Here is a 25,253-nt window from a genome sequence, read left to right on the forward strand (position 1 = left end):
TGTTATGTTCTCTTGCTTAAGAGAAAGAAAAGAAAGTTCAAAGCTGACTAAGATATATCACCTACTTTCAAGAACGCAGTCTACTTAGAAAGATGTATAACAAATAACTATAATGTATTCTGTTCTGTAAGAGAATTTTGGGCAACATTTATGGCTAATTTTACCTTAAGGTGCTAGGAAAGGCAGTATAGAGGTAGGAGTTAACACTTGAACTTGGTCTGAAGCAGTATCACATAGGAGTTAAAGGACTTGGAGTCAGGTCGGGGTCTACCTGACCTCTGGAATTTATTAGCTGTGTGAAATTAGGTGAGTTTATTTTTTCTCTCTAAGCATCAGTTTCCTCACTGTCCAACTCCTCTAATGATACTTGTCTCAGAAAGTTGTGGGAATTAAATGATAGATGCATGTAATGTATAGCACACTGCCTAGGACAGTATAGGCACTTAATAAATAGCGGTAATCAGCTGACGTTATGTTTTGTTATATGTAGGGCACCTTGAGGATAGGTCTTTGCTAAAGGAATACCATGCCCTGTGCCACAGTTCATGCACATTTACAACGTGTTGAAGAAAAAGCAATACACTAAGTGATGCAGTAATTTAATGCTCAGCCCAGAATGAGTTAAAATTTTACTGAAGAATGTAAGTAGACCCAGATGAAGTTTCCTTTAGCCTGCTAAGGGGTTGAAGTTTATTTTGTTTTATCTGAAACTTAAAATGTTTTTTATTAAGAAAGTAGCTTAGTCTGCTTTATATTCAGAGGGCTGTGAGAGATGGATTGTGGGGTAAAGAAGATTTGTAGTCCAATTAGCAAGAAAGGGCCATAGTCTAAGCAAGAGATAATGAGTTTCCAAATTAAGCCACTGGAGTTGGAGAATAGGTAGATATGGGGTATTTAAGTGATGGAATCAATAGCCTTCGAAAAGAAATAAACGTGTATGTGTACATGTGTGTACAATGAGGTGTTATATCCTCCACTTGGCTACCAAAAAATGCATTATACATACCCCCAAAATGGTATGTCTTTAGCCCAAACCATTGATACAGATTTCACTCAATTGTCCATTCTTTCATGTTTATTTTCCCATTTAATAATACTTTATTGACATGTCTGGCAGAGGAATATAAAGATAAACAAGACTGCTGACTCCTGTCTCCCAGAACTTTTTGCTGATAGTGAGAAAAGAGAGAAAATCCATTTTTCATTGTTTTAATGTTTAACCACAAGGAGCTATTAAGTCAGAAAAACTCCAAGAAGTTAACCCTTGTTATTTTGAGATTTGACTGGTGTTTTGCTTTCCCATCTTCCCAGCTCTGTGGGTTACAGGAAGTCCCCTTGTACATGCCCTGCTGTACTGAGGGCTAAATTAGTTATTTTTGGATGACAATGAAGCTTTCACAAAACGGGGGGGTGGGATGATTTGGGAGAGCGGGATTGACATATATGTACTAATATGTATAAAATAGATAACTAATGAGAACCTACTGTATAGCATAGGGAACTCCACTTTGCTGTACAGTAGAAACTAACACAACATTGTAAAACAACTATACCCCAATTAAAAATAAATGAATAAATAAATAAACAAATAAACCTCTAACTTAAAAAAAAAAAGATTTCACAAAGCAGCTTGGGCTAACTCCCCTATTGCCAGTTTCCTCCCTAGACAAGCCCCTCACAGAGCGTGATCACCTGCATTTTCTCCTAATTCACTTCATCTAGACAGCCCTCCGATCTTCCCTTAAAAAACCTAACTATATAGGTAATAATATGTAATCGCATTTTTATGTAAAAAAACTATCATCACTGAAATAGCCAGCATAGATTAGGAAATACTGCATTAATAAAATATATTAAGGTCTCAGTGGCTTAGAGCAGCGAGGTTTTTTTCTTCCTCCTAAGGCGGGCGCTGAGGGCTCTATTGGGTCTGTTCTGCCCTGTTCTTCACTCCAGGGCACAGGCTGTTGGAGCAGCCACATCCGGAAGATCCAGAGCACAGGCGGCACCGCAGCAGAGAGCAGTATTTAGTGATAAGGGCAACCACCCTGGAAGCTTGCACGTGGAGAAGGGCAGACTCCTGTTGTACATTCCATTGGTCAGCACAGGGCACGTGTACTGTAATGTGGCCATGTGCCACATTTAACTACAAGAGTGGAAATAAAATATAGATTTCATTCCTACTGTACGCCTGGAAGGAGGAGAAATTGAATATCTGAGCAACTTTAATGAGGAATCACGGTTTTCCCTGCTGATCGCCAAATATTCTGTCCCTTCTCCTTTCCACGTGCAAATGCCCACACCTCTTCCAATCCGGAAACCAGCTGAAGTTCCCAATGTGACGTCAAGCTCAAGGTCTAGCATCTCTGGAGGATGCTGAGTCATCTCATGACCAGGGAGACTGTGCGGTCCTCTCCGGTTCTGGTCCAAATCTGGACCTCTTGATGCAAAGACTTAGGAGGTAGAAAGCAAACCAACTGACCCCTCCCAACACACGCAGACGATATACAGGAGAAGAAGAGGAATAGGAAAGCCCGCTAAGCCCTGTTTTTCCGAAAGAAGAGTGGGAGATGCACAGTTGGCAGAGGACTGCAGTAATTCCTAAATTCCACAGGGAGAATGTATTTTGAGGCCCCTATCTGGGGAGTGTGGAATGTTTGGAATGTTCCCCGATTAGTCAGCTCCTGGGAGTAGCTTGGGCTCCCTTCTCCTTTGTTCTCTGTGGTCTCTGAAAGTTTTTTCACTATCCTCCTTGACTAATAATGGAAAGGGCATCGGGGAATAGGCCCTCCTTAGGGACTAAGAGGCTTTTCTTAGTTCCACTTCTTGCCCAGAAACTGCTGGCTGGTACAAGGGTTAATTTCAAACAAACAGTTAGGCATTAACATATATACACTACTATATGTAGAATAGATGAGGTCCATCCTCAACAAGGACCTCCTGTATAGCACAGGGAACTATACTCAATATTCTGCAATAACCTATATGAGAAAAGAATCTGAAAAAGGATGGATATATGTATATGTATAACTGAATCACTTTGCAGTAAACCTGAAACTAACACAACAGTGTAAATCAACTATATTACAATGAAAAGCAAAAACAAAAACAGACACAGTCTCCTTTAGTCCAAGCAGATGAGTCTTTTGACAATAAAATTCAAACAAAAATCCTTTTAGAGTTTTGTTAATCGAGCTTTTAACTTTTAGAATATTTGGCACAAAGCTCCATTAAACACAGTGTCTGGTTGCCTCTAAGTGTACCTGTCACCACTCAGGGCTGATTGGAATCAATACATAAGATACTAATAAGAAAATGCAGTGTTTTATTCCTTGTATAAATGCCATGATGCTTTTATCTATATTAAGTATCATAGTCTTGTATATCTTTCTGAATGAATATCATATTGGGACCATTTTCTCTTTCAAACGTTTATCTACATTTCTCTTTATGTACGTAATTTACGTTATTCACTCTCACAGCTCTTGCTTTCAAATTGTATATCTGGTTTCATTTACTATGACTTCCACTTTTCCAAATGTATATTTGGGTTGGTTTCAAATATACAATATATTATCTGTCCTTGCTGTTCCACTAGTAACCCCTGATGGGCCTTATCTGGTCCTTCTGCAAACACCCCACCACCATCACAGGGCAGTGACAGTGGCTGAAGCAACTGTGAAGGACCTTCTTTGCCATGACACAGATTTATTATTGATTTCTTGAGAGAAGTGGCATTTTCAAGTGATCTTGGGAACCAAATGATCTGAAAAATGGTTACAAAAGGAATTTTGTCATCCCTCAGAAATGCAATGTCACTAATGATGTGGAATATCACTATAATATAATAATAATAATTTATAAAATGTCTCTCTCTTGAAATTCATAAATGGGAATCAACCTTTTATGAGTGTACCTGTCCCTGTTCTAGGCTCTGGGAATATAGTGGTGAGCACAAAAACCTCTTTGTGTTCATTATGGAGCTGATGTTCCGATGGGAGAAAGAAAAAGCCAATAACTAGATAAGGGAAATAAATCATATGTAAATGTATACTGTTTTTACTTTTTAAAAACCTTACAGATTCCAAAACAATCCCTGGAAAGTTGATAGTGGTGGAGGCAAGTCTTATGTTGAACTCCTAACTACAAGAGAGCCTGTAAAACGGATACATTAGAACTGTGGTATGATGGTTGTTCAGCTTCTTACTGGTACCTGCATCTCTCATTTTTCTTGAATGTGGATCTTTATTAAGATCTGCTATATCCGTAAATGAACCTTTGCTCTGAGGTACCCTAATCCATTCCCAGGTTTTACAACTAAGTGAGATGTATTCTAAATAATTTTTTGTATGTTCACAATGCATCTGTTTGTTCCACAGAATTTATATTGGTTGGATTTTTTTCTTGGCATAGAATATTATATATTTCACTCTGAAATTCATTTTTTATTTTTTTCACTAAACAATATACCTTACAGATACATGTTAACTGTTTGATAGTATTTGATAATAATTTCCACACCAATAGATAGGATTTTTCCAATATTTCCTTACAACAAATAAATCTGCAATTAATATTACTGTATACATTGTCTTTTTAAAATTTATTTATTTATTTATTGGCTGCACTGGGTCTTCATTGCTGCACACGGGCTTTCTCTAGTTGCAGCCAGCAGGGGCTACTCTTTGTTGCCGGGCGTGGGCTTCTCATTGCAGTGGCTTCACTTGTTGTGGAACATGGGTTCTAGGCGCATGGGTTTCAGTAGTTGCAGCACACGGGCTCAATAGTTGTGGCTTACGGGCTTAGTTGCTCCACGGCATGTGGGATCTTCCTGGAGCAGGGATGGAACCCGTGTCCCCTGCATTGGTAGGTGGATTCTTAGCCACTGCGCCACCAGGGAAGTCCCACTATCATTGTATACATTGTCTTGGACATTGCAAATAATTCTCCAGAGTCGGTCTTGAAAGAGGAATTGCTGAGACTTAAGACATGCAATTTTTTTCTTTTAATAGATACTGTTAAATTTTCAATGGAATGGGCCATACCAGTGTTCCACCTGTGGCTACCAGTTACCACAGATCTGCCAATATTTTCTATGATCAGACTTCCTGTGTTGCCAGACTGTTGGGCAGAAAAGGTTCATTTCCATTTTCATTTGCGTCTTTCTTGATCACCAGAAAGGTTAAACATTTTTTTGTTTTACTTTTTATATGTGTAATGGCCATTTATGTTTTTCCTCTTGAATTTCTTCTTAATATACATTGCCAGTTTTCCTATAAACTTATTGTTAATTTGAGTTTTTGTATTAATTTTGTGAAAAAATAATTTTTGTTGTACTACAGTAAATATTTCCTACAGTCTATGACTTACAATTTTTTTTGTCTTGTGTTTTACCTTACAAAATTTGAAAGTTTATTGAACTCAGTATTTTTCATTATATCAATTGCTTTATGTATCCAATTTAAGGACAACCACACCCTATGTTGATAAAGACATCATCTCATATTTATTCTTGTATCTGTATACTTTTTTACATGTAGGTCTAAAATCCATATAAAGTACATTTCTGTTAATGTTGAAAACTATGGGTTAATTTAATATTTTCCCAAATGTGTAGCCAGTTTTTCCAATACCATTTAATGTATTAGAATTCCTCTTTAATATGAAAACATTTATCATGTAAGACATTCCCTTGTATACATAATTTCTGCTTCTGGACTTTCTGATTTGTTCTCTTGGCCTGTGTGTGTTTATTTGTTCTATTAACACACTGCTTCCATATTTAAAATTTTATGTCATGGTATTTGCTAGGACATGAATTCCCTCTCTCTTCTTTCATTTTTTTTTCAAAACTGTCTTAGTTATTCTTACACATTTCTCTTTCACTTGAATTTTAGAACTTTCACCATTTTCCATGAAACCCACCCCCTCTTCTTCATGATTTTTGCCTCTCTCTTTCCATCACAATTGCCAAAGTTTTATTCCTATTATTAACCTTAAAAAATACATATTTTTCTGGGAATAGAACCACAAACCCAAATAGCTTCTTTTTTAAAAAATCCAATTAGATTCTCATTTTTTTCCAGGTATACTATCAAATCCCATCTCTTTTTAATTGATGTGCTGAAACATTCTAATTAATGTGAATTGAATGGGATTAAAAAAATGTTTGTTTCATTTCTCTTGCTTGGGATTCTTTAGACATTTCATTTTAAGAACTCATATCTTAGGACTTCCTAGGTGGTGCAGTGGGTAAGAATCTGCCTGCTAATGCAGGGGAGACAGGTTCGAGCCCTGCCCCAGAAAGATACCACATGCCGAGGAGCAACTAAGCCCATGCGCCACAACTATTGAGCCCATGTGCCACAACTACTGAAGCCCACGTGCCTGGAGCCTGTGCTCTGCAACAAGAGAGTCCACTGCAATGAGAAGTCCATGCACCACAAGGAAGAGTAGCCCCCACTCTCCACAACTAGAGAAAGCCCGAGTGCAGCAAACAAGACCCAACACAGCCAATAAAATAAATAAATTAATTAATTAAAAAAAAAAAAAACTCATGTCTTAGATTGGAAATGGGGTTATCAGTTAGAACTCAGTTTTTGATACATAATACATAGATTTTTAAATAAATATAAATGTAAATTTGTGTATACACACACACATACACACACACACACGTGTGTTTTTCTTAACCCTGTCCACTGAGAGTTTCTTAGAGCCGTGACACTGCCAGTTAGCACACCTATCCCCGGATCTTGGATTTTAAGCACTGTTTTCCAATAAAAAAAATTAAGACCTCTTATAGAAATCACCAATTCTAAAGCTGGGGCTGGAAAAACTCAAAGTAATTTTGGAATATATTTTTATACCAAAAAGTAAGGAAGTGCTCAAACAATAATGGAATGCCTCAGAAGCCAACTTGAACAGACCTCCTCTGGCCAAATTTGAGGTAATTTGGGCATCAAAGTAAATAGTAATTGGATTTTGACATATAAAATGTGAATTCACAAACCCATATTGAATATGAATATGAATAAACACGTTAGTAAACAAATATGTGAAGAAACAAGATGGGAAAGTCCTATTTCACAGTAGAAAGACAAATAAAAACAGATGGCATGATATATTCAGAAAACCACCATTTGACAACCGCCACAGTCACAATTGTTTTCGTCATGAATCATCAAGCGATAACTAAAACCAGAGGGTGAAAATTTGATGAGAAACCTTAACATCACCATTAATGAGACAAATAGACACCTCCTGATGGGTGTTCTGCCCGTCTAACCATAAAGAGGCTCTTCAGAAAATTCCCAACTGTTATTCTACAAAATAAATGGCCACTACTCTTCAGAAATACTAGAGTCATGAAAGACTAAGAAAGGCCGAAGAACTATTTTGAATTAATAGAGAATAAAGACACAAGTAAACCAAACGCAACATTAATCTTGGCTTGGATCCCAAACCAGGAAAAAGTATAAAATCCTGGTGCTATAAGTGGTTAGTAGGACAAATGACAGAACTTGACTAAGGCATGTAGATTACATAACAGAGCTGTACTGAGGCAAATTTCCTGATTTGGAAGACTGTACACTCTCTGGATTTGTAAGAGAATGCTCGTTTCCCCTGAGGGAAAGAGGCATTGTGTTTGCAACTTACTCTCAAATGGTTGAGAAAAGAACTTACACACACACACTGAGAGAGAGACAGAGAAAGAGAGAGAGAGGGAGAGAGAATGATAAAAAAATGGAGTGAGCATAAATTATTTCAAAACAAAGAGATAAGACCAGTTCTTTCAAATATGCATTATTGGTAACGTATCACATAACACCTGGGCACAGCAAGCAAAAGGATGCAGGCTATGAAAGTTCTGTCACAGGCAAACTACCAGAAATACATGCTGTCCTCGTCCCCAGAATGATGGAGTCAGTAGGAAAAATGGCCAACTCTAGACAATGTTATCTCTACAGTGCGTTGGCTGAACAAGAATACGGTGTGAACAAATGCATAGTTTTGGCATTTGCCAGCTGAAAGCAGGCGATGAACAAATGCCACGTAAATAGTTATTAATCTTGGTTCAGTTTACAACAAAGAAGATTGCTAAAAGGGCACCAAGGCAGGCAGGCTTGTTTTAGAAAACCGAACCAGTCCAAATCCAGGAATCACTCACACAGACCCCAGGTGGAATTTTACAGTATGTTTTCCGAAACCCCTAGACATGGAACAAGATGCACTCACTATTAGGCAAGTGCGATCTCTTCCTTTGTGAAACTGCAGGGCACAAAGAAAACAGGAGGTTTGCCTCAGTCTGGTCTTTGGGTGAACAGCGGAGATATTCAAGAATTATACTTTAAAAGAATAGGGCATTGGTGAGTGGGTGATACCTTCATGAGAAGGCCAACAAGATGAATATTTTCGCCTGCATCCAGCGACAAAAACATTTTGCATAAACAGGAAATGGAGTTGTCTGAGCTTCCTCATTACTGGAAACGTAGACTTAATTAAAGAAAGATGTTCAAGGGTTATTTTTCCCTTGGGCTCTGGGAAAGGAAACTTATTTTAGATTTGCCTCCTATGACTTTTATTGTCCATAAAGGGCTCTTCATGGAGGGACCCATGTTTATGAAATCATTCATATTTCTTTTGAAGTCCTCTCACTTTCTTTGCCATGATTATTTCAAAACAACCGAGTTTTGATCTCTAAAGAAAGCTGAGAGCTCTGTGGGAAAGAGCTTACTGAGCCAGTGAAAGGGTCCTGACCTGAGTCTTTGCTCTGTGTCCTCATGCTTCTTCCATTTGTCTGCAACTGTTAGCTCAGGGCACCCATTCGCCTGCTCATGTATTCATTAGTCTATATGTTCACCCAGCAGGCATTCACAGAGCTCCCGCAATGGGCCCAGCACTGCTGTAAACATTGAAAGAAAAAAAAACTTGCAAGACATCATATTTTCACAAACTCTTATACAACACACACAGGAAATCATCATACCCTGTGCGTTGTCGCTCATTAATTTCTAAGTAAGTTATGCAAACTAAAAGGGGTCAAAATTCAGATGAGTTTTTTTTTCCCTAAATCCACTGTAAATTTATGGAAGGGGATAGAGATACGAGGGTGGTAAAATAAGATACCAGGATGGTTGGGAAAGGCTTGGAAAAGGGACCATTCAACTGGACCCTGAAAATAGGTGGGATTCAGAAAGTCAGAATGAAAAGGTAATCATGATGAGAGGTCAGATTAAGGACAGTGCGTTCAGGGAACAGTGACGAGGTTGTTCCTGGGGGAGATGAGTGTGAAAAAGGTGGGAAAAGGTTTATCTTGTCAAGGCCACAATGCTGGGCTCCCTGGTGGTCTTAGCAAGAGTCCTCTATCCCCTCTTTTTTCCTCTCTTTCTCCCTCCTTCCAGTCTTTTCTTCCTTCCAACAGATTGCTGGGTAGAACAAGACACTATTATTCAAGACTTCACGTTATGATTTTAAGGATGTGGGAATTTAGACTATGAAATGTAGGGGTGGTGCTGCCTTAAGTTCCTAGCTTACCCCCCACTGTCTATCAGTTCCCACATGATTTTATAACTGAAGAATCCCATTATTCTTTTTTTAAAAAATCTTATTGGAGTATAGTTGATTTACAATGTGTTAGTTTCAGGTATTTAGCACGGTGATTCTGTTATACGTATACATGTATTCACTCTTTTTTTTAGATTCTTTTCCCATATAGGCTATTATTGAGTAGTAGCGTTCCCTGTGTTATATAGTAGGTCCTTATTAGTTTTGTCCATAATATGAAAAGATACATGCTTCCCAATGTTCATTGCAGCACTGTTTATAATAGCCAGGACATGGAAGAAACCTAAATGTCCATGAAGAGAGGAATGGATAAAGAGGATGTGGTACACACATGCAATGGAATATGACTCAGCCATTAAAAGAACAAAATAATGCCATTTGCAGCAACATGGATGGACCTAGAGATTGTTATACTGAGTGAAGTAAGTCAGAGAAAGACAAATATATGATATCGCTTCTACGTGGAATCTAAAAGAGGGTATGAATGAACTTATTTACAAAACAGAAGTGGAGTCACAGATGTAGAAAACAAACTAATATTTACCGGGGGTAATGAGGGGAAGGATAAATTTGGTGATTGGGATTCACATATACACACTACTATATATAAAATAGATAACTAATAAGTTCCATTATTCTTTTAAAGAGGTTTATGGGCTCAGAGTGGGTTCATTTCCAACAACAAAAGCAGGCACTAGTTAGACATCAGGTGATTTTATTCAGAAGTTAGGAAAATGAAATAAGTTTCTCTCTCCTTCTTCTTCCTTTCCTCAAATCGATGGAAATGTTGAAACTCAGCTAGCTCTGGGCTCTTACTCAAGGCACACCGTAAACTGGGAAGGAAACTCAGAAATAGGATTATGTGCATGGCTGTGCGAACAGTTATTTCTCAATTCACTGATGTCTTCTTGGCAAAGCCCAGAAGAGTGCAATTTGGTTTCATGATGAGACTGTAAGGTATTGTCAAAAGAACCTGGTCAATTTGCAAAAAGCCATTTTGTCAATAGACCAATTTAAAAAAAAAATCCTATTTGCCAATTATTGAGGGTATTTCAAAGTTTTGCTACTGTTCCAGCCCCCATTCAGCACTTGCATCTACATCTTCCCTTGTTCCTGTTCTTGTCATTGTACATGTTGATGAGATGCCTTTCCTTTTACACTTTTCAGCCTCTTTATTTTTGTGGATTTGAGTGCAGCCACTGCCCTTGATTCTGTACCTACCTCAGCCTGAGAGGTTATCAGAAATTTTACACTTATACAGGGTCTGGCACCATGCCAGAGCTCTTTCTGTGCCAGTGATTAAAGGAAAGCCCAACTACTCTTGTAAAAAATTAACAGGCTGGAGACTTCCCTGGTGGCGCAGTGGTTAAGAATCCGCCTGCCAATGCAGGGGACATGGGTTCCATCCCTGGGCTGGGAAGATCCCACATGCCTTGGAGCAACTAAGCCCGTGTGCCACAACTACTGAACCTGTGAGCCACAACTACTGAAGCTCCTGCATGCCTAGGAAAGAGAAGCCACCACAATGAGAAGCCCGTGCACCACAACGAAGAGTAGCCCCCTCTCACCGCAACTAGAGGAAGGCTGTGTGCCACAACAAAGACCCAACGCAGCCAAAAAAATAATAAAATAAATAAAAGAAAGGTTAAAAAAAATTAACAGGCTGGAGTAGAAGCAAATGCGAGGGTAGAGTTGCTGGAAAAGGTAGAGGAAGGCAGGGGCCAGGGGCAAGGATTCAAATTGAAGGAAAACTTTGAAAAATACTTTGACAATTAATTTAAGTTTATTGATACAATAGTTGACTAAATTGATCATTCAGTTGAATTCATTTTCAGGGCCCTGTTCTTAAAGCAAACTGACCTGGAACCAGTGGAAAGCCGCAAAGCTCCACAATGAAAATATCACCCTGAATGATGGCTTTCACCCCTCCTCAGTTACTAGGTCTTGATTTACTTTTCCTATCCTTTAATACAGACACATGGCCCAAGTGATACAAAGATGGTCTTCAAGGTGACATCTAGAAGGGAGGCATAGACTTTTCCTGTTAGTCCCACAATTTTTAGGAGTTTATTTTAAATATTACAATTGAAAAATTACATTCTTGCAAATACATGAGTACAATTAAGATGTTTCTGCTTTAAACTTTTTTTTTTAATTGCTGTTTTTTATTTGTTTCACAGAGTTCAGTGCAACAGTGGAAGTCTAGAACCTTCGAAGTGACTCTTTGGGCTGGGCTAAGTGGGAGGGGTGGGGACAAAGTTAGGTGTAGTTGTTCTGTTCTGGGACCATCTCAACAATGTGACACCCTTATTCTCTTTCAAGAATTGTATCTCCCCTTTGTTTCTGAGAATCGTGGGCCTCAGCCCCCATGCCATCCCTTTTCTGTGGAACACTTTGCTGTTGTTCTCAAGATCTCACTCCAGTGAAACCCAGAGTCCATAAATTAAACCTAATGAAGGAGAGAGTGGGCAGATGACTAAGCTTTTTCTAAATACTTGGAACAGCCTGGCTGTGGCATCCACACTATTAATCACCAAACTTGGCGGGATTTCATGTTACCCTTTATGAGTAGATACACGTATAGGCTTTTAACTTGTAAACCTAGTCATCAAGACAGCAGTCAACAGGGCAGCTGTGCCCAATGTGAAGCTACTTTATTGAGTTTTGTCAATATCTTTTTTATTTTTATTTTTTATGTTGACAAAACTCAGCACATGTGAACATGTTTTTAAATAAACTTTTTATTTTGAAATGGTTTTAGAGTTACAGAATTATTGTGGTGGTAGTACAGACATATCCCATATACTCCAATCTGTTTTCCATTAAGATTATGATTATAATATTTTATTAGTATGGTGCATTTGTCACAATTAATGACCCAATATTAACACGTTATTATTAATTAAGGTAAATGCTTAATTCCGATGTCCTCAGCTTTTCCCTAATGTCCTTTTACTGTTCCAGGATCTTATCCACAATGTTCATTGTATTGAATAGTCAAGTCTTCAACAGACTGGGGTAACTTCTGGAAGAAAGATCATTGAGGTATGATGCCCCTCTCATCACATCATGTCAAGGATACTGCTATCACATGACTTATGACTGTTGATGTTAAATTAATCTTGATCAATTGGCTTTAAGTAGTGTTTGCCAGGTACTTCAGTGCAAAGTTACTCTTTTTCTCTTCCAGTTTTATTGAGAAATAATTAACATACATCACTGGGGAAAGTTGCAGTGTACAGCATGATGGTTTGATTTGCATCTATTGTGAGATGATTATTTCGATAGGTTTAGTTAACATCCATTGTCTCATATAAATACAATAAAAAGGAAAGAGAAAAAAACCATTTTCTTCTTGTGATGAGAACTTTTAGGGTCTATTCTCTTAACTTTTCTACATATCATACAAGAGTGTGAACTATAGTTATCGTGGTACCTTACTTCCCTAGTACTTATCTTATATCTGGAAATTTGTACCTTTTGACCACCTACTCTAATCCTCCCTCCCTTCACCCACCCCCCAGTATCCACAAATCTGATCTCTTTTTATGAGTTTGGTGTTTGTTTTTTTAAGATTCACGTATAAGTCGTAACATACAGTATTTGTCTTTGTCTGACTTGCTTCACTTAGCATAATGCTCTCAAGATCCATTCCCATTGTCACAAACAGTAGGATTTTTCTAGTATTTTTTTATGGCTGAAAAATATCACATTGTATATTCTTTATCCAGTCATCCATCAGTGGACCCTTAGGTTGTTTCTGTGTCATAGCTGTTGTAGATAATGCTGCTGTGAACATGGGGGTGCAGATATCTTTTGAAGTTAGTGTTTTTCTTTCCCTTGGATATATTCCCAGAAGTGGAATTGCTGGATCATATGGTAGTTCTATTTTTAATTTGTTGAGGAACATGCAGGCTGTTTTCCGTGGTGACTGCACCACTTTACATTCCCACCAACAGTGCACATCCCATTTCTCCACATCCACACCAACATTTGTTATCTCTTGTCTTTTTGATGATGGCCATTCTAGCGCTCGTGAGGTGATATCTTATTGTGGTTTAAATTTGCAGTTCCCTAATAACTAGTGATGTTGAGCATTCTTTCATGTACCTATTGGTAACTTGTACATTTTCTTTGGGAAAATGTCTATTCACGTCCTTTGCTTATTTTTAAATTAGGTTATTCAGGTTTTTGTTTTTGCTATTGAGTTGTATGAGATCTTTATATATTTTGGATATTAACCCTTTATCAGATATGTGGTTTGCAAATATTTTTTCCCATTCTGTAGTTTTGTCTTTTCACATTATTAATGGTTTCTTTTGCTGTGCAGATGCTTTTTTAGTTTGATATACTACCACTTGTTTATTTTTCATTTGTTGCTTGTGCTTTAGGTGTAATTTCCAAAAAATCGTTACTAAGGCCCATGTCAAGGAGATTTTTCCCTGTTTTCTTCTAGGAGTTTCATGGTTTCAGGTCTTGCATTTAAGTCTTTAGTTCATTGGAGTTAATTTTTGTGAGTGGTGTAAGATAGATTTTAAGTTTCATTCTTGTACATGTGAATATCCAATTTTCGCAGCACCATTTATTAAAGGGACTGTCATTTCTCCACTGAGTATTCTTGGCTCTCTCATCAAATATTAGTTGATTGCATATACTTGGGTTTATTTATGAACTCTCAATTCTGTTCTATTGGTCTATTTGTTTTTATTTCAGTACCACACTGTTTTAATTAATTTAGCTTTATAGTATAGCTTGAAATCAGGAAATGTGATGCCTCCTGCTTTGCTTTTCTTTCTCAGGATTTCTTTAGCTACTCAGGGTCTTTTGTGGTCCATATATATTTTAGGAGTGTTTTTTCTATTTCTGTTAAAAAATGCCATTGGAATCTTGATAGTGACTGCATTGAATCTGCAGATGGTTTTTGGTAGTATTGACATTTGTTAAGTCTTCCAATCCATGAACATAGGCTATCTTTCCATTTATTTGTTTCTTCCTTGATTTCTTTCACCAATGTCAAGTTACTCTTTTTTCCCTGCCTTTTTCTATACTGTACTCCTTGGAAAGAAGTTTCTCGGTGGAGCCCACACTTAAGGAGCAGGGAGTTATAGTACATTTCCTTAAAAGTGGAGTGTCCATATAAATTATTTAGAATTTTTCTGTATGAGAAATTTATCTATTCTCTCCACTTATTTATTTAATCACTTATTTATATAAGTATGGATTCATGAACCTTTATTTTATACTTTGGATTATAATCCAATACTGCTTTATTTATTCTGTTCTCAAATTGTTCTAGCTTTGACTGTTGGGAGCTCTTTTTTTTATGCCTATGTTCCTTCAACATCTCCCCATTAATTTGGCTTTTTAACATTTTGAGCAGTTTTTTACTTTCTGGAACTCTAAGATGACCCAGGCTCATCTTGTACATTTCCTGTCCTGATGCAACAATGAGCCATTTCTCCACGGAGCCTTGGTTTCTTTGGCTGCAGAACAATATTAGAAACCAAGACCCAGGTGCTAGGTGTGCCCCTTGCTACTGTTATTCATGTAAACATTTAAAATCTGAGCTTCATCTGGAATGTTGATGCTAATCAATTAAAACTAAAAACTTGTTTAATAATCATTCTTCAAAAGACTATTAATTCTAGGATGATGAGATAGTATAAGCACTTCATTAACATCAATTCCTAAAAATTCTTGAAATAGCATGAAAATAGAGTCCAGTCTCAGGAAAGGATGAGAATAAAAGGGAATTTGAAGGGGAAGTATGGAAAATGTGGGAATTACTGTTCAATATTTAACAAGTAGTCTCCTTCAATTATGAGGTAGGAAAAATACCTTCCTCTTCATTAAAAAGAAAGGGGGAAAAGGAAAATCTGCTGATTTTGTATAGTGGAATTTGCTTTCTGAACAGTTTCTAAATTATTTCTTCATTCTAGGGCCAATGTAATGTAAACTTAGGGACTAAATGGAGAATACCATTGGTATACTGCCACCACCTCTGCCCTCTATTTTCTCAGCATTTATTCTTTTATTCAGTAAAATATTACTTGAGCACCTCCTATGGAGGACACATTTTAAAAGTCTGGTGTTCTGGTCACTATTGCTGCAGAAAAAGTTATCCCAAAATGTAGTGGCACAAAACAGCAGCCATTTCATTGTGCTCTCTCTTCTGTGAATTGGTTATTGAGGAAGAACTCAGTGGAGGCAGGTGCCAGGAGGGCTAAGAGCATCGATAGGCTGGAACTAACTGTCTGTTGCTGCTTGGGAAAAGCTAATGGGTGCTGGAAACAGGAGGAAGTGCCTTCTTCCTTCCTTCTTCCATTCTGTCTCCCACTGTCTCCCACTGTCAGATGCTCAGAAGCAAAATGGCAAGGGAAACCCCGGCCCCAGCATCACATGCCAGAGGACAGAGCATGGGCTTGGAAATGAGAATAAATAAATAGCACAGGAAAAATTATGAGCTGCTGAAGTCTTCTTTAAACACCAAACTTTGAATTGTATCCATTTTAAATAAAAATTTAAAACTGCACTCTTTGTCACAGAAGATGCTAAATTTAATTTTTCTTGGTATCGTATGATCAGCAGGTTTTTTGCTGTTTATCATGTATTATTTCCTCAGCACCTATTTTGCTGGATAAGATTCCTTGCCCTTCCCCCAATATCACATGTTCTGTATTCTTTGAGATAATACTGATTTGTTCAGTTTTTTTTCCTTCTGTCTGTCAAATAGGTTCAAGCAAATTATATGATCGCTGAACCTGAGGGCTGCCTATTTCTTTATTCTAATGTCTTTATTTTAAACTGATATTGGCTCAGCTCTCAAATATGAAAATGTTTAAATTTCATATGGCATAAAATAACCATAAATGGGTTTGATAAATGCCTGAAGGGTTTGTGTACAAGTCAAGTGGCTAAATCTCATTGAAGGCACCATCCCTTATCGTTACTTAGAGGCTTTGCTTCTAAGTTCTGGATACGTAAGCCTGTTGAACAACTGACTTCTGATTTGGGATGATATTAAGTGTAGAATGTTTTCAGTATTCTCTTTTTTTTCTTTTCCTTCTTTTTTTCTATTTAGGAAAAAAAGTTAGGCTTTAACTTTGAAGACGTGCTTTTCTAGTATATGGTTGTCTTATGACTTCAGGTGGGTGAGTGTTTAGAAGAGCCTTAGCAAAATTTTTATCTTCTCATTTACTTGGTCTCCAGGTGTCTCCAAGCAGCAACTGATTTAGAGATGACATGAGAAAGTAGTTGGGCAAAAGTACCTTGGAGAGTAAGTCACAATGCGTAAGGTGTCCAATCATACCTTCCACAGCTATGGCCTGATTATTTTTTGTTTTTCTTGCTCTGTAAGGCCGCAGAGTAACTTAAAAACATATATATGTATAACTTGTGGCTCACTGGAGAGTTCATAATGTGAAGCTCAAAATGTAACTGATACACTTTTTTCATACATTTATCTCTTTACTTATTGGCTAAGTTGAGTCTTCATTGCTGTGCACAGGCTTTCTCTAGTTGCAGCGAGTGGGGGCTACTCTTCGTTGTGGTGTGCAGGCTTCTCACTGCAGTGGCTTCTCTTGCTGTGGTGCACGGGCTCCAGGCATGTGGGCTTCAGTAGTTGCAGCTCAGTTGTGGGCTCAGTAGTTGTGGTGCACGGGCTTAGTTGCTCCGTGGCATGTGGGATCTTCCTGGACCAGGGCTTGAACCTGTGTCCCCTGTATTGGCAGGAGGATTCTTTAACCCCTGCATCACCGGGGGAATCCCCTAATACATTTTTTATCAAAGAAAATGCCTTGACTTAGCCGAAGTTATTCAAACACAAAGAAAAATCATTTCTGTGTGATGAATGGCAGCTTTGATTTTTGCTGAATCATCATTAGTCAAATGTTCATCCTCCCCATAAAGGAAGCAATTCCAGTTCAGATAGTTTTAGTACATTTGGGGATGTCTTCCATAACACAGAAATGTGTCCAGATGACATTTCTTATCCTAACATCTGTATCTTCTATTGGAATTATTTTTAGAATACATACCTCCCTCCCAATGGATTTGAGTGCCCTGAAAAGTTGTCTACATATCTGATTGAAGCATATTTACACTGAGAAAATCCTGTGGATGGATTCAAAGAGATCTGTGATCGCTGAGGTAATTCAGTGAAATAGTAGATGTTTCTTTTTGTAGTAGATGATAGATGCAGCTGTATATTATATATTGCACACACAGGAGTTGTCCTTATTACAAAATAAGTGAACTTGAATTAGCACTGTGCAAAATACTTTTTCCGTAGCAACTAGGAATGGACGATAAGTGATTCACTAAAATATTACCTAAAGCTTCAAACTATACAGAATTCCAAGTGATGGGCAAACATCCCTGCAGCATGGTTCTGGGATTAGCTCCGATACTCTCCTGTTGTATCCTCATGAAGGTATCAACAAGGCAGCTGAAACGTTCGGATCGGGGCTGTTAAAGGTACAAGAGAAGATGAGAGCTCTGTATAAAGGCTGCCCAATGCAAAGAGAATGCAGTGGAGCTCTGGGGACAAAGAAAAGAAAGTGGAGGAAGTGTTCAGAGATTTAGGAGGAGAATATAAGACAGTGACACCACAAAGCCAAGGGAACACTGTTGAATAAAAGTGAATGTTTGTTTGGAAGTTCAAAGAGGATGAGACTTGAACATCAGTTACTGGTACCTCTCTCACCTGAATCTGCACAAATAAAATGTAGCCGCTCCATTTAAACGCAGGTGTCTCTAATTCCACCATCTATCTTTCCACCATTCCATGCTACTTGCTATTAAAAGCAAATAAATATACAAACTTGAGGTGCTGAAAAGACAAGTCATATACCTGTAGGCGTAGAAATATATGCACTAATTATATGTTGATCCCATGGCTGTTGGATTCTTCACTGATCTAGACAATGGGCATAGATTTGCCAATAATAGATATGATAGCTGCCCCTTGTGAAGCTTCCGGTCTTGTGAAGTTGCTAGATATTAATCAAATAGGAATATTTAACGAGAACGACGGAGGAAAAATAACACGGGATTCTAAAACGATATCATCAGAAGGACCCAAGTTGGGATGAATTTCAGGGATGGCATCATATTGGAGCTGAAATCTCCAGAATGGTAGCAGTCCGTGAGATGGGATGGGCTGTGCCGGGTGGGGGTGGAGGTACAGGTGATGACAGGAGAAACCCTGCTGAGTGCTGACAAGCTAGGGGCATCCAGGAGAGGTCAGCATGGGCCAGATTATGCTAAAAAAAAAAAAAGCCATGCTTGTAGCTTTTAAGGTCTCCTATTCAAGGAGGTCTCCTGTGCAAAGAGAAGCCTTTACAGGGTATTGGTTTTTTTATATTTAATTCCTACACCTTCTTGAGACTCTTACCAATGAACAACACTGCTTCAAACAGGAAAATCAACATTATGGCTTTTCCTGGCAGCAAAGTGCAACTATTGTTTTGTTGTTGTTGTTTGTTTTTGTTTCTTCGTTCCTCTTCACTAAGCCAATTTAGAGATCACTGGACTTACCATTGTAACACTGGCATCATAACAGCCATGATTTGGCACAAATCTGAGAGCTAGTTGCTCGGAGAACACTACTGGTGCAGTTCTACCAGGTAGACCCAACCATATGAATGCAGTATTAGAATAGAGAGGACAGTGAAAGATATTGGAATGGAGGAGCCAGTGCCTTTGATGTTAAGATGCAGCAAACCCACAAATTTGTATTTGGAGAAAACAATGTTAATCTTGTTCCAGTAATAATTAGGGTGACAGTCACAAACCTAACATCTGTCTTATAGATCGGGAACTCACCAAATCTGTTTACCACGTGAATCTTTGCCTGGGGACAACGGTGCAGCTCTGCTGAGTAATAGTCCCAAAATCAGCCAGGGCAGAGGTTGGGAACTCCTCTGATAGGCACTGTTTGGATTGTGAGTCTAGTAATGACTGAACTCCATTCTCTGCATTATTTCCTGGACCCACCTAGATTCAGTCAATCCCCAAATCTTATCTGAGAAACTCCCATGTTTGTTCGTAAATAGATATGTATGTATTATTTCTGTTAGGAGCAAGTTGGTATGCAAGACTATAGGTCTCATGGCTTCATCCACACTTTTTTTTTTATACATAGTGAGAAAGTTCAACACAACTTTGTCAGTAACTGATTAATCCAGTATACAAAGAAAAAAATCAGTAAGCATATGGAAGATTTGAATAACATGACTAGCAAACGATGAAATTGTCATGGTTATAATACTATAAGCCAAAACTATAGAGTGTGTAATTGTAGAGTACATAGGTCACGTGCAAAAGGGTATTATGTCCTTATCCATAAGACAAATCTCAACAAATTTCAAAGAGTATTTATCATGTGGAATATTTTTTCTGATTATAGTAAAATGCAACTAGAAATCAGTTTGAAGATGCTTTTAAAATCCACATATCATAGGCAGTTTTTTTAAAGGTAAAATAAACTTTATTAGTTAATTTTTACATTTATTTATTTATTTATGCTGCACAGCACGGCTTGTGGGATCCTAGTTCCCTGACCAGGGATTGGACCTGGGCCCTCGACAGTGAAATCAGAGAGTGATAACCACTGGACCTCCAGGGAATTCCCTATTTAATTTTTATTAATATTATAAAACCCTTTTAATCATGTAACAAAATCATTTGTATCTTTTTTTTTAGATTGCGCATATGAGTGATATCATATGGTATTTGTCTTTCTTTTTATGACTTACTTCACTTAGTATGATCATCTCTAGGTCCATCCATGTTGCTGCAAATGGCATTATTTCATTCTTTTTTATGGCTGAGTAATATTCCATAGTATATGTTCATCCACTCTTAAGTTCTTCAAATCACTCTCTTCTGCTTGGTCCTCTCCCCCAGGTTATAATCTTAAGTTTCCTGTTTCTTGTGGAATGTGCATTTGGATAATCACCCGTTATAGGCAGAACTGTGTCTCCCTTTAAATTCGTATGTTAAAGTCTTAACCTCCAATATCTTCAGAACGTAACTGCATTTCGAGGCAGGGCATTTACAGTGATAATTAAGGCAACATGAAGTCGTATGGGTGGTGGTCTTATAAATATGCCTGGTGTTCTATATGAGACCATATGACTGATGGTCTGATAAAAAGAGGAAATTAGGACACAGACCAACACAGAGGGAAGAACTTGTGAGGACACAGGGAAAAGACGACCGTCTGTAAGCCAAGGGGAGAGGCTTCAGAAGAAACCGAACCTGCCAACACCTTGCTGTTGGACTTGCGCTCTCCAGAATTACAAGAAAATAGATGCCTGTTGTTTAAGCCACCCTGTGTGTGCCTACGTCGTTATGGCAGCCCAAGCAAACAATACACCACTCTCACCTCAAAGTCATTTTACAAACCTGAGCACACCACCTTCCTCTAAAAGTAATTCCTCTTTCTCAAAAAAGAAAATGTCAAGCTCATTCTTTTATTCTCACATTCAGTGTTTACTGAGAAGTCCTAGGTGATGGGAGTTGGGACACAAAGACGACTTGCTCATCAGCCTAGCTCAGAGCTCGCACATTCCATGCACCCCACACCCAGCTCATTCCTGTCACCAACACTTCCGCTATCTTGACTCTCTGCTTGCAAACTTTGGGTCATTTTCTTTGTTTTCTTTAATTTATTTATTTTATTTACTTATTTTATTTTTGGCTGTGTTCGGTCTTCATTGCTATGAGTGGCCTTTCTCTAGTTGTGGTGAGTGGGGGCTACTCTTTGTTGTGGTGTGCAGGCTTCTCATTGCGGTGGCTTCTCTTGTGGAGCATGGGCTCTAGGCACATGTGCTTCAGTAGTTGCAGCACCTGGGCTCAGTAGTGTGGCTCATGGGCTCTAGAGCTCAGGCTCAGTAGTTGTGGCGCACAGGCTTAGTTGCTCTGAGGCATGTGGGATCTTCCTGGCCCAGGGCTTGAACCTGTGTCCCCTGAATTGATAGGCGGGTTCTTAACCACTGATCCACCAGGGAAGCCCTGGGCCATTTTCCATTTCTCCTTTTTTCAACTTTCATTTCTGGTCAGTCCTAGATTTCCAGTGACTCTTTCATGGCCATGTTTTTTTGCATTTACTCTGAGTGCCAGGTCATCCCTGGATTACTGGCCTCATCTTCTAGAGGGCTTCTCCTTTTCCAGTTGTTTGCCTCACTCATCTCCTATCCATCTCACATGCCAGTTCTCTGGAAACATAACTTTCATCAGGTTACCTACTGCTCCTTGCTTGAGAACCTCTTTCTCACAGGAAAGGTGAAAAGAAATGCATGTCGGTCTGGGTCACTTAAGGAGCAGATTTTATATCTGATGTTTCAATATAGGTGGGACTTCACCCATTAATAACCATCTGAGGTGTCCTTTATTGATGAATATTCTACTTTCCACAAAGTGCTTATACTGTCTACTTAGGCGAGCAAGGAATATTCAGATTTTGATTGGGGTAAATGTTCCAACTGTGAATTGCTTTGACAACTGAACTTCTTCTCTACAAGTTCTCCAAAGTTGTGTGTCTATATCTGACCAATTCAGATCACAGAAATAATTTAAATCAGTCAGAGGGGTGTGACTTTACCACTTTGAGCGTCACTGATTAGAACTTTTCTTATATCTTAAACTTCTAAATTGATTTTATTTTATTTATTCATTTTTTGCAGTATAGTTGATTTAGAATGTTTGAAGTGTACAGCAAAGTGATTAAGTTATTTATATAAATATTTTTTTCAGATTCTTTTCCATTACACGTTATTACAGATATCAAATATAGTTCCCTGTGCTATAGAGTAGGTCCTTGTTTTTTTTAAATCTATCTTATATATAGTAGTTTGTATCTGTTAATCCCAATTCCCAGTTTATCTCTCTGCACCCCCCTTTTGCCTTTGATAACCATAAGTTTGCTTTCTATGTCTGTGAGTCTATGTCTGTTTTGTAAGTTCATTTGTATTCTTTTTTTAGATTCCACATATAAGCAATATCATATGATATTTGTCTTTGTCTGACTTACTTCACTTAATATGATAAACTTGAGGTCCATCCACGTTGCTGCAAATGGCATGGCTTTATTCTTTTTCACGGCTGAGTAATATTCCATTACAAACATGGAATATGTATATATATACATATCTTAAGATATATGTGTCTATATTTGACCAATTCAGATCACAGAAATAATTTAAATCAGTAATAGGGGTGTGACTTTACCACTTTAAGGTGTACATATATATACATATATCTATATCTATATGTCTTATCTCCTTTGAGAAGCACTGTAGTATCACAGATGGAAGCATAGCTCTGGACCTGGACTTTCTGAGCTGAAATACTGATACGGACACCTATTCAGCTGGCTTACTTGGGTGGGTTCTAACCTTTCTGGGTCCCAGTTTCTGACTCTAATGGTGCCTGTCTCACTGGATGGCTATGAGGATTCAATGAGCTAATAAACACAGGGTGCATATACCAACGCTTTTATTCTTCTAGAGAGAAGGAGGAATGAATTTTTTCCTCTTATTTCACCTGCCCTCTCTCTCCAGGTGTGCATGAGTATCTGCAGGTCTCATTCCCAATCTCCAATATCACTCCTCTCAACTCTCACCCCCCACCAACTTCTCAAATGACATCACCCTGAATAAGGAGGCTTGACACACCTGAACAAACACATTTAGTGGTGACGCAAGAATCTCAGAAGAGATTGTGGAGAAATGTTCAAAGGACTTGTGGGAGATTTATGGTTTTGCATGGGGATGGGTAGAACTCCAAGCATAAATCCCTGCTAAAAATGAAGGCCAAACTAGTACTGGGGAGAAATGAGTAAAATTAGAAGAATGCAGTGCCTCTTGTTTTCAGGAAATACCAGACTTCTTTCAGATCTACATGAAAGATCCCCAGAGGCCAGAATGAAACAATCTTTTCTACTAGACAAAATTCCATATTTCTTACCTAACTTATATGCCACAGGCTATAGTGATGGTCTGTCTGTCTGTCTGTCTGTCTCTCTCAATTGCTGCAGGGCTTTATGTAAAACTAATCCCTACCAGAAGTAAAGGAGAAAGATTCTATGAAAATCACTCTTGTATCTTATCTTACAGGTTTGCTCATTTTTTTTTTTTTGGTAACTTTGGTCTCTGTTTTCTAATCTATACAAGGAGAAACTCAGACTTAATAGTTTCTAAAAAGCTGTCCATGTACTGTATTGATGTTCCAAAGCACCTGACCCTGTGTCAGGAGTTAGGAAGAATATTAGAAGTCCTCCCTTCTGGGAATACTCAGTCTCAATTGGGAAGACAGTAAATACAATGAACATGAGAAGCTGTATGCTTTTTAACCAGGTAATGTATTTTGCCGCTAACCGCGAACAATGTGAAAAAATATATAGATGTGATGTAGAGGAGAGGATAACTACCAAGGGGGGGTTGGGGGGTGCAGAAGAGTTTACTGGAGCTAAATTTGGAGTACCAGAAGTGACAGAGGGGAAGTGTCCTGGGGGAGAAACGGTGGGGCGTGTGTGGAGCTTGGCGTGGCTTGTTATTGAGTGAGGGGTGGACTTGCTGGTGGGCGTTCAGATTTCAGATAGAAGGGTGATGGGCAAAGTTCCAAGAGGAATATTGAGATGACATTACGAAGAGTTTTGAATACCAAGCTGGGAGTCTGTCCTCTACTCTTAGGTTAAGGCCTTTCCAAATCTTCCACAGAAGTATGCCCAAGGCTGGTGAGAATATAGGAATTCTTTCGCCGACTGAGAAAAAAAAAAGCACAACCTAAGAGTTGAGAATTATGTTTTATTCGATAGAATTGCTGAGGACCCAAGTCCAGGAGGCAGCCTCTCAGATCGTTCTGAGGCACTGCTCCAAAGAGGTAGGGGAGGAACCGAAACCAGGTAGTCGGGACATCAAAAGATTACTGTTAATTGAAGAAAACCAGACCTCTCAAGTTAAGGAATTTAGAGCTTATCTATGTAGGGGAAGATGCAAGTGTCTGGGTTCAGTGAAATCGTTCTTTTTTTCTTTTCCATTCTCTTTATTGGAGTACAACTGCTTTACACTGCTGTGCCAGTTTCTGCTGTACAACGAAGTGAATCAGCTGTGTTTATACATATATCCCGATATCCCCTTCCTCCCAAGACTCCTTCCCATCCTCCCTATCCCACCCCTCTAAGTCATCACCAGTCATCAAGTTGATCTTTGATATGCACCTCAGCTCTCTGGGACCAGCATCCTGTGCTTTCTCATCCTGAGTCCCCTCAGGGTTCACCGTTAGGGGTGGCTGTGAGGCTAAGGGCTTGGCATTGGGCAGCCCCTTTGTCTCCATCCTGAGTTCCCTTGGGCTCACTGTTGGCTGCAGTAGTGTCTGACAGGTGATGGCCACAGCATCCTTTGTTTGCTGATGTGTCAGGAGACACTTTTCATTCATACTTCTATTCTCTTTTGACTGTAAAGGGAAAAGGTTCGAAGTTTTATGATAATTTCTATGGATAGTTTTCAAAATAAAATAATGTCCAACTCCATTCTATCTATTTTCATTTTATGATAATCACGACATTGTTTTACCAAAACTTCTAGAAAATCCAAACTGTAGGCAAATATTTTATCTTATAGCTTTAAATACTCTTGTACATACGTACAGGGGAATAACCCTTTAGGTAAGACTATTCCAACGAG

This window comes from Hippopotamus amphibius, chromosome 10 (genome assembly GCF_030028045.1).
Source record: "Hippopotamus amphibius kiboko isolate mHipAmp2 chromosome 10, mHipAmp2.hap2, whole genome shotgun sequence".
Classification (NCBI taxonomy): domain Eukaryota; kingdom Metazoa; phylum Chordata; class Mammalia; order Artiodactyla; family Hippopotamidae; genus Hippopotamus; species Hippopotamus amphibius.